The sequence below is a fragment of the Stenella coeruleoalba genome (genome assembly GCF_951394435.1).
Source record: "Stenella coeruleoalba genome assembly, chromosome: 10".
NCBI lineage: Eukaryota > Metazoa > Chordata > Mammalia > Artiodactyla > Delphinidae > Stenella > Stenella coeruleoalba.
The window spans coordinates 60,894,062-60,902,501 of NC_137156.1; the positions used below are offsets into that span (position 1 = coordinate 60,894,062).

The 8,440-nt window shown below is 48.6% G+C and overlaps 1 long non-coding RNA gene across 1 annotated transcript in view; it reads right to left on the minus strand.

Moving 5' to 3' along the window:
• Positions 1 to 7,878, minus strand: part of LOC307193358 — a 31,237-nt gene extending 23,359 nt beyond the window's left edge. Inside the window, exon 1 of the long non-coding RNA XR_013830309.1 lies at positions 7,151 to 7,878. This is a non-coding gene — a long non-coding RNA (uncharacterized lncRNA). The remainder of the gene's footprint in view (positions 1 to 7,150) is intronic.
• Between the last annotated feature and the right edge of the window lie 562 nt (positions 7,879 to 8,440).

An 8,440-nucleotide genomic window follows, 5' to 3' on the forward strand; every position in this document is an offset into this window, starting at 1 on the left:
AAAAGAAACGAAATTGAGTTATTTGTAGTGAGGTGGATGGACCTAGAGTCTGTCATACAGAGTGAAGTAAGTCAGAAAGAGAAAAACAAATACCGTATGCTAACACATATATATGGAATCAAAAAAAAATGGTTCTGAAGAACCTAGGGGCAGGACAAGAATAAAGACACAGATGTAGAGAATGGACTTGAGGACACGGGGAGGGGGAAGGGTAAGCTGGGACGAAGTGAGAGAGTGGCATGGACATATATACACTACCAAATGTCAAATAGATAGCTAGTGGGAAGCAGTCACATAGCACAGGGAGATCAGCTCGGTGCTTGATGACCACCTAGAGAGGTGGGATAGGGAGGGTGGGAGGAAGATGCAAGAGGGAGGGGATATGGGGATATATGTATACGTATAGCTGATTCACTTTGTTATATAGCAGAAACTAACACACCATCATTAAGCAATTATACTCCAATAAAGATGTTAAAAAATAAAATTTGCTTTCTCAGGCCCTGTGAGCCACCCCCTGGGTGTGCCCAGGGTCACAGCATACAGACCTGTCAGTTGACCTGGCACTAGGGTGCCTCCCCAGGGAGCAAGTGGGGGCTGAATTCCAGCCCATCCTCCACTTGCCAAGCCAAGCACCCAGACTAGGGGTGTATCATCCTAAAGGAAGAAGCACCTTTGCTCACTGATCTGCCCACAAGGGGCATCTTTTGGTAATTCACAGGACAACTCACTACCAAAGGGGAATGAATCTCCTTGGACAGGAGATGTATGGCTCTACCAGACTGCCCAGGGGCAGCCCAGAGCATGGGGCCTGACACAAATGTGGCAAACTGGATCACTCTTTCCAACTCTTCAGTACCCCCACAATAGCATTATGTATCCACGTCCTTTGCCACGTGACTCTGCAGTGCCCCCCCACTAGACAAGGGGGGATGTACATCCCCATCTCTCTCACAAGGGTCTTGGCCATAGAAGCATGCTCTGCTCAGTGGAATGTCAGTGGAGGTGAGGTAAGCAGAGGTTTTAAATGCACCTGCTTCATCAAACTTGGCCTCTTGAGCCTCTGCCACCTGCCAGGAGAAGGGGATGCTCCCAAGGGCCTCTGGCACCAGATGAAGGAGCCCCATGGAGAACCACAGTGTGAAGCAGAACCACCTTCAATGTCCCACAGACCAATAAGCAAAAATAATAAATGTATGCTGTTTGTTATGCTGCATTATTGCAATAACAACTGACTAATATACATGGTGATTCATGGAGTGAAATAAACTCCCTCAAAACAAAAAGCCTGGGTAGTCCAGCTAAAAGAAAGCACCCAGGGGTGAAAAGAAAACAGAAAAAACAAATCTATATTCTACCTGAGGAATGCAGGGAGGCTGACTCCAGCTGGAATGGAAACTGAGGACACCAGGCAAAAGTAAGTGAATTCAAAAGAGGACTTGGAAGTGATGCCTTTCCAGGTTCTGGAACTGAGCTTCCAGGACTTTACATGGCAAGCCTGAGGCTTCCACTGTGGGTGAGGAGGGGCTACTGAGAGTTCTGAGTGTGTCCAGATACTGTGATGTCAATCTAGGTGGGCCCAAAGTGAGTGCCATCCATGGGAGCAAAGGCCACCATACTAGGCACCACGGGGGAGAGGGGGGGACAGGATGCCTAGAACACCTTGCTTTGAGCACGAAAGCTGCAACGCACTCCAAGAGAAGCCCTTCTGAGGATGGCAGACATTTTGTCTGCGAGTCTTTCCACTGAGTCAGCCAGTTTTTAATGAGTGCTGTACACCAGGCAGTGTAGCCACCTCGCTGCCTTTTTTCCACCTTGACTGAAGCTCTATCCAGCTGCAGTTGATTTGGCTTTTGCTAATACAGATGCATTTCTCACCACTTGTAGCAATGAGCTACAGAACATTCAGGTTTTACTGACTTGTAGGGAGAAACGCTGGAAAGGAGAAAGGAAGGAAATTCCTCTGCTACACTGCTTCCAACCCCAAAACAAATACCAAAGCCAAATGCTTAATTCCCGAAGGTCAGCTGGGAAATCAAGCCCACGTGTAACGTGTGTCATATTTGGGCAGAAAGAAGGACAAGACGACCACTGTCCAAGTGGCCTGCGTCCCAGGTACAATTCTGCCAGACTCCAGGGCCACGAGGTCAATGACATCAGGGTTCACCCCATTTAAATCTGTTTACAACAGTACCCAGAAGGAATAGCTTTGCTAAGAACTTTTTGAATAACAAGAAGAAGATTCTGTTGAGAATAAGTGGACCAACAGCAGGTAACGGAGCTTTAGTAAAAATATAGAACTGTAAACCGTTTTCATGTAAAACTGAGCTTTAGTAAAGTGATACGTATTGAAAACCCATCATCGGAGCTTTCACATGAATCACTGTTAATCCCCTAACCACCTTCAAGGTAAGTGTCATCATTCCTGGTTTGACACATGCAGGAATGAAGGTTAGAAAAGTAATACAACTGGGACTTCCCTGGCGGTCCAGCAGTTAAGACTGCACTGCAGGGGGCATGGGTTCGACCCCTGGTCCCCAGTCAGGTGGTTGGGGAACTAGGATCCAATATGCTGCTAGGCCAAAAAAAAAAAGAAAAGAAAAGAAAAAAACACAATTAACCCACAGTCACCCAGCAACTAAGTGGTAGGACCTGAATTCGAATCCAATGCCAATCTGGCTCTAAAATTTATTTTCTTTCCATTATACAAAACTGACATTAACTTTATTATTTTATATAAAGCACATATAAAATCTCAGTCTACAAATACACATGTCTAACGGATATAATTTTCTTTGGTTTTCTATTACCCAACTTAATTTCTCTTTCAATTTCATTCCACCAGGGCCATGGTAACTTAAACTCAGGCAACTGCTTGCCCCTGTCCTTCCCAGGTTGCACAGCAGGCCCTCGGGAAGCTCCATACCACGTCCCCTCGGGCATCTGGTTTTAGCCCAGTTGCGGGTAACAGGTCCACAAAGGTCCACATACACTGCCAGTGCCTACGTCAAGCAGGAGCCACCATGCCTCTCTGCTTTGCTGCCTGAGTGGGGAGGTGCCCCAGCCTCCATGTCATCAAAGAAGACAATTTTGAGACCCAATCTTCCTGGGGTCTCCAGAGAAACTGAGCCCCAGGTCTTGCGGGGGTAAGTTGTTCATTACTGCCCCCTTTATTGGCTTCTCCTCCTTTCCTGACTCACTCCTCCCACCCCCTCACTTCTGCTTCCTGGGATCTCCTCCCAAATAAACTACATGCACATGAATCCTTGTCTCAGGCTCTGCTCTCGGGGAAACTTACGCTAACGTCCAAGTTCCTGGGAATTTCTACAGGGTCAAGGCATAGCAGGACGGATGGGATGGAACAACCAATGGGCCAGTCACCTGCTCCCTTAAGTATCAGCTAAGGCATCCCCATCCCATCATCCCAGTCACCAGGCTGCACAGTGCTGCTGAGTTGTCCCTTGTTCCTGTCCTCTGGTCCCTCAGGCCCCACAGCTCTCTTTCCTATTTCTATGCCAGGCCACATAGGGGTGACAGAATCCCTTGATCAGGCTCTCAAAACATTCCATATAGCCGTTCCCAGACGCCCAGGGCTCTACCAAGGGAAGAACACAGAAGCCCACTCTCAGGTCGCGTCTGCCTGTGTTGGCTTTGGCTGCTTCCCTGATGCTCCAGGGAGAAACCAGAGCTGGCGACCTTCTCTCTAGGACCATCAGAGTTTGTGCTTTCATCACTTTCCTTCTGGCTCCCTTTAGCCCCACCCTGGGAGAAGCCCTCTCCCCTCAAACATTCTTCCCTCCCTCATACTATGTCCCCTGAGCATTTTATCTATGCCCGAGTTCCCTCCATCCCCTGAGGGCCCCTGTTTGTGAAGCCCAAAGCCAGGAAGAAATTTGGCAGGCAAGCTTTCTGCTTGTCACTTTTGTCTCCTGAAACAATTATCTCAGGTTCTCCCCTGAGATCACTGGGATCACTGTGGTAAAAATAAGGGAACTGAAAATATAAACATGAGTTTCTATTGTTTTAATATCATCCTTCCACCTTTATGAGACAAATTAAGAATAATCCATGGTATAATGCAGTCCTAGTATGGAATTCCAGTATTTCTTCACCAAATAATTGGAAGAGAACCCCTCATTTCCTCCAGATCTTTCCTGTGTCCCCCACCATTCTGGACCGGTGTCATCATTTCCTGATGTCAGGGTTTCTGCACTATGAGAAGGGGCTGTCCAGTCCTTCTACTCACACTCTGAGTTCAGGCCTGACTACAATTCTGGAGACGCTGGTTTTCCTTCCTGTCAGCTTTTCTGTAAAATGACTGTTGTAACTGGCCATTGCCCCAGAACCATCACTCCTCCCTCCGCTCCTGTTTTTCTGTCCCCCTCCCCCCAGGGCGGCATAGTGCTGGGACCGGTACTTTCTGCTTGTGTGGCACCTGTCCCCATACCCACCAGTCCCTCCCCTCCTCCAGGTCCAGCAAGTGCATGGCTGTCCCAGGCTTGTGTCTAGCCCCAGCAGACAACCATTCCATCAGCTCTCAGGAGAAACTGAGGCACAGTTCCTGATGGAGATGGCTTCTGACACTCACAGAATCACTGTGAGGCCCAAGCCTTTGACTGTCTTAGAAAGTAGAATCCCCTGGTTAAAAGGAAACATTCGTCTACTGTTTCCACAAGTGCCCTGACCTTGCTGCCCAGTTGGGTGGTTTGTGGCTGCTGCTTTTAAATACCAGCTCAAACTCTCTTTTTCTTTTTTTTTCTTTTAGAATATATATCCTTTTTTTTCCTCCCTACTATTTATTTATTTATTTATTTTTGGCTGCGCCGGGTCTCAGTTGCGGCACACAGGATCTTCACTGTGGCATGTGGGATCTTTAGTTGCCGCACGCGGACTTCTTAGTTGTGGCATGTGGGCATCTTTAGTTGTGGCATGCATACTTCTTAGTTGTGACATGCATGCGGGATCTAGTTCCCCAACCAGGGATCGAACCCGGGTCTCCTGCACTGGGGGCACAGAGTCATACCCACTGGACTACCAGGGAAGTCCCTCAAGCTCTCTTTCTTTAAGAACCATTCCTAACTCTGGTTTGGGGAAGAAATATCACCAAAACCCACAAAACATGCTATATCCTATACAAAATGTACTGTACTCTGCCATTTTTAAAAATGAGGAAGATCTCAATATGTTGATTTGAAACCACAGCCAAGATATATTGCATGCGGAAGAAAGCAAGTGACAGAACAATGTATTTAGGATACCACTATTTGTGGATTTTAACGGGTTTTTTTAATAAATATATATGTAAAGAATATCTCTCGAAAGATACATAAAAACAACTGAAAAATGTAGGAGTCCCTGAGGAGGGAGTCTGGGGACTAAGGATTATTTTTCCTTTTCATTGAACCAGCTTCACCATATCCCTATATGACTTTTAAAAGGGGGGAAGAAAAAGGAAAAGCACTATTAAATTAAACAAAGAGACTCATGAAAAATTATCTATGTGTATTATAATTACTCGAGGAACCTGTTAAAAATGGCAGCTCCAATGGGTCAGGGGACTCCAGGATCTGCATCTCTAATCAGTCCCCAAGTGATTCTCACATCAGTGGACTGTGCTCTGAGAAAACCTGCCACAAAATGCTAGCCCGTCGTAGGGCTGCAGGGCAGGCTGCTGAAGGCTCTGGAGGAACTGGTGGAATGGAGACAGACAGTGCTGAGGGCATCTGGGCATCACGGAGGGCTGTCCCGAGGAGGGCAGCATCTCTGCTCACCCTGACACGACACTGAATAAGAAAGTAAGGTACAAGCCATTTCACCTCTCAGATCCATGACAACAATGTCACTGGATAGCGTACTTGGCAGCAGCTTACTTTGTTTGCTCGCTCCTTTCCCTTTGTAGAGGATGCTCCCCTAACCTGAACGGTAAGCAAAATTAGAAGCAGCATAATTTTAAAAGAAAGGGGAAGCTGAGATTCACAAGCATGAATCTAAATTTGAAATCTAAACTTGAGCCCAACAAACCTTTGTAACAATCTTAAAAAAAAAAAAAAAAACAAGCAGAGACAAAGAAAGCAATGGCAAACAATCTCCAAAATGATTTAAAATTAACTGACACCTGGTCATAAAGGGAGAGAGTCACCAGGCACCCAAACTTGAGGCAATGGTGGACGCCTAATGAATCTTGAAGACTCACAAAATTGCAGTGACCACTGGGAAATAAAGAAGTCTCCATTAAATGGTGGTGGTGATGCAAAAAGCACTATTTGGTCCTTTAGGTTGGTTTCCTGGGACTGTGTAGGCAAGAGAAACAGGTGCAGAAGAAAAGCAGAGGAACCGATTGTTTGCAGGCCAATCTGGAATTTTAATTCACACAGGCTCCAGCTGCCTGGGCCAACAGAGTTCTCAGGTGCTCTTAAGTGCTTCACAGACTAAAGCAGGCACTGGTGATGGGATGAATCCTAGGCAAAGGCTCCAGGAGCCCTGCCCAGCCCCATCCTCCTGCATCTTTCCCCTAGAAGACCAGGGAAGGAGGGTGGGGTAACCAAACAAAAGACACATGCTGCGAGTCTGTGATCCAGCTTGGAGCTGGACCTGGGGATCCCATTGGACCCCAGGCCCACAGTAAAAAGGAGAGAAAAGCCAACGTTGTCTCAACCTGATAATGAGCCAGCTTCATTATAAGATTAGCTGCCGGGATGAACAACACTCTCTTAATAATGCACACATCGCTATGACAACCACTCACTTTGGTACCTAAAGATAACTTCATGGTGTGGCCATGCTTCTGAGACCGGAAGGAAGGGGGCAGGGCGCAACCATTAAAAGAATGACACAACCATTAAGAACAGGATTTGACAAAAACTGGTTAGAACCTAGGAAGCCCAAGACGGCAGAAGATTCGACTTCGGGTAGACCTTGAGCCCCATTCTGTGCTCACCGTAACACATTAGTATATGCTAAACGACACACTCACAGGCACCATGACAGTTCTGAGGCTGCCAGTAAAAGGCCAAAAAGTGGGTGGTACCCCAACTCCTGGAAATCCCTGCTGCTTCTCCAAGATAGCTAGAACATTCCTCCCACTCATCAGCCTATGAAACTTCCTAGCCCACGAAAACTAGCCACCACCACAACTTAGTGCCGCTCTCACCTTTGAGCAGGTCCAAATGCTGTCTATGGAGTGTGTATCTCCCGGGGCCGGGGCCGCTCTCGCCTTCTGAGACGGCCCACACTCTGTCTGTGGAGTCTCTCTCTACATAAACCTGTTTTCACTTTACTACCACTGGCTCTTGAACTCTTTCCTGTGGGAAGCCAAGGACCCTCGCTTGGCAGCCCGTCCCAGAGACTGACGGAGACCTGGGACATGCCCATCCTCTCGCCCCACTTTTTCCTACAGCACTTCCTTGTTGGAAAAGAAATGCTGTTTCCTGTGGTCTCCATCATTCCGCTCCTCACCGCGCCTCCGGCTTCGCGCACAGCCGGTGCCTGTTAAGTGTATATCAGCCGACCCCCGTGCACGTCTGTGCGTGCACGTCTGTGCGTGCACGTCTGTGCGTGCACGTCTGTGCGTGCACGTCTGTGCGTGCACGTCTGTGCGTGCACGTCTGTGCGTGCACGTCTGTGCGTGCGGGGAGGGGTTAGTAAGGAGCCCAGGGGGTCGTGGCAGTCTTGGTTGCAAGGGTACCGTCCAGTGCTCAAAGTTCGTCAGATTTCTTTTGGGCTCAGGCACCCAAGCGCGTTGACATAATTATTCAGGAAGTCAGGCTTGGCCAGGATTAATACTGTGATTAATTACGGTGAGAGCCTCAACAAGAGAGGGCGTGCAAGGAAGGGTCGGGGAGGGATGTGACAGCCCCTGTCTCGCCAGCTCGCCGGCAGGACGGCAGAGGAAAGTGTTGAGTGGAGAGCCGCATGGGCCTGACTGAAATGAGAAATGAGAAAAGTGCTGAAAAATTGATGGCGCCTGCAGATGGCGCAGGCTGGCGCGCAGCGGGATCCCTGCAGCCCGCAGCCCGCGCCGGGCTCCGTATGCTAATGCGGGCGCCCGGGCCACGGACGGGGAGGAAGAAAAGCTGGCACAAAGGAGAGAAATGCAAATGACAGGCACGGGGATCGGTGCCGAGAATCCCGGATTAACTGCGTGAAGCTGCTGCTCGCCTGCGTTTAACCCTTTCTGAACTGTGTTGGAGCTGCAGGAGGTTGCTGCTGGGAGGTCTGGTCTGGATCTGGGTCCAGGCCGGAGTGGGGATGCAGGAAAAAGGAGATGGGAAGAACCCAGAAACTGGCTGGTTCTTCCAGAGTGGTGACTTCTTTGGAAAAGGTCCTGGGGGGAGGGGATGGTGAGGAAGTGACCTCTGGGGTAAGAAATGCAGTGGCCCAGCTTTGCGCATCCTGGTACTGTTGGCTCCACAGGCAGCCAGAAGAGCTTCTAAGACACAAG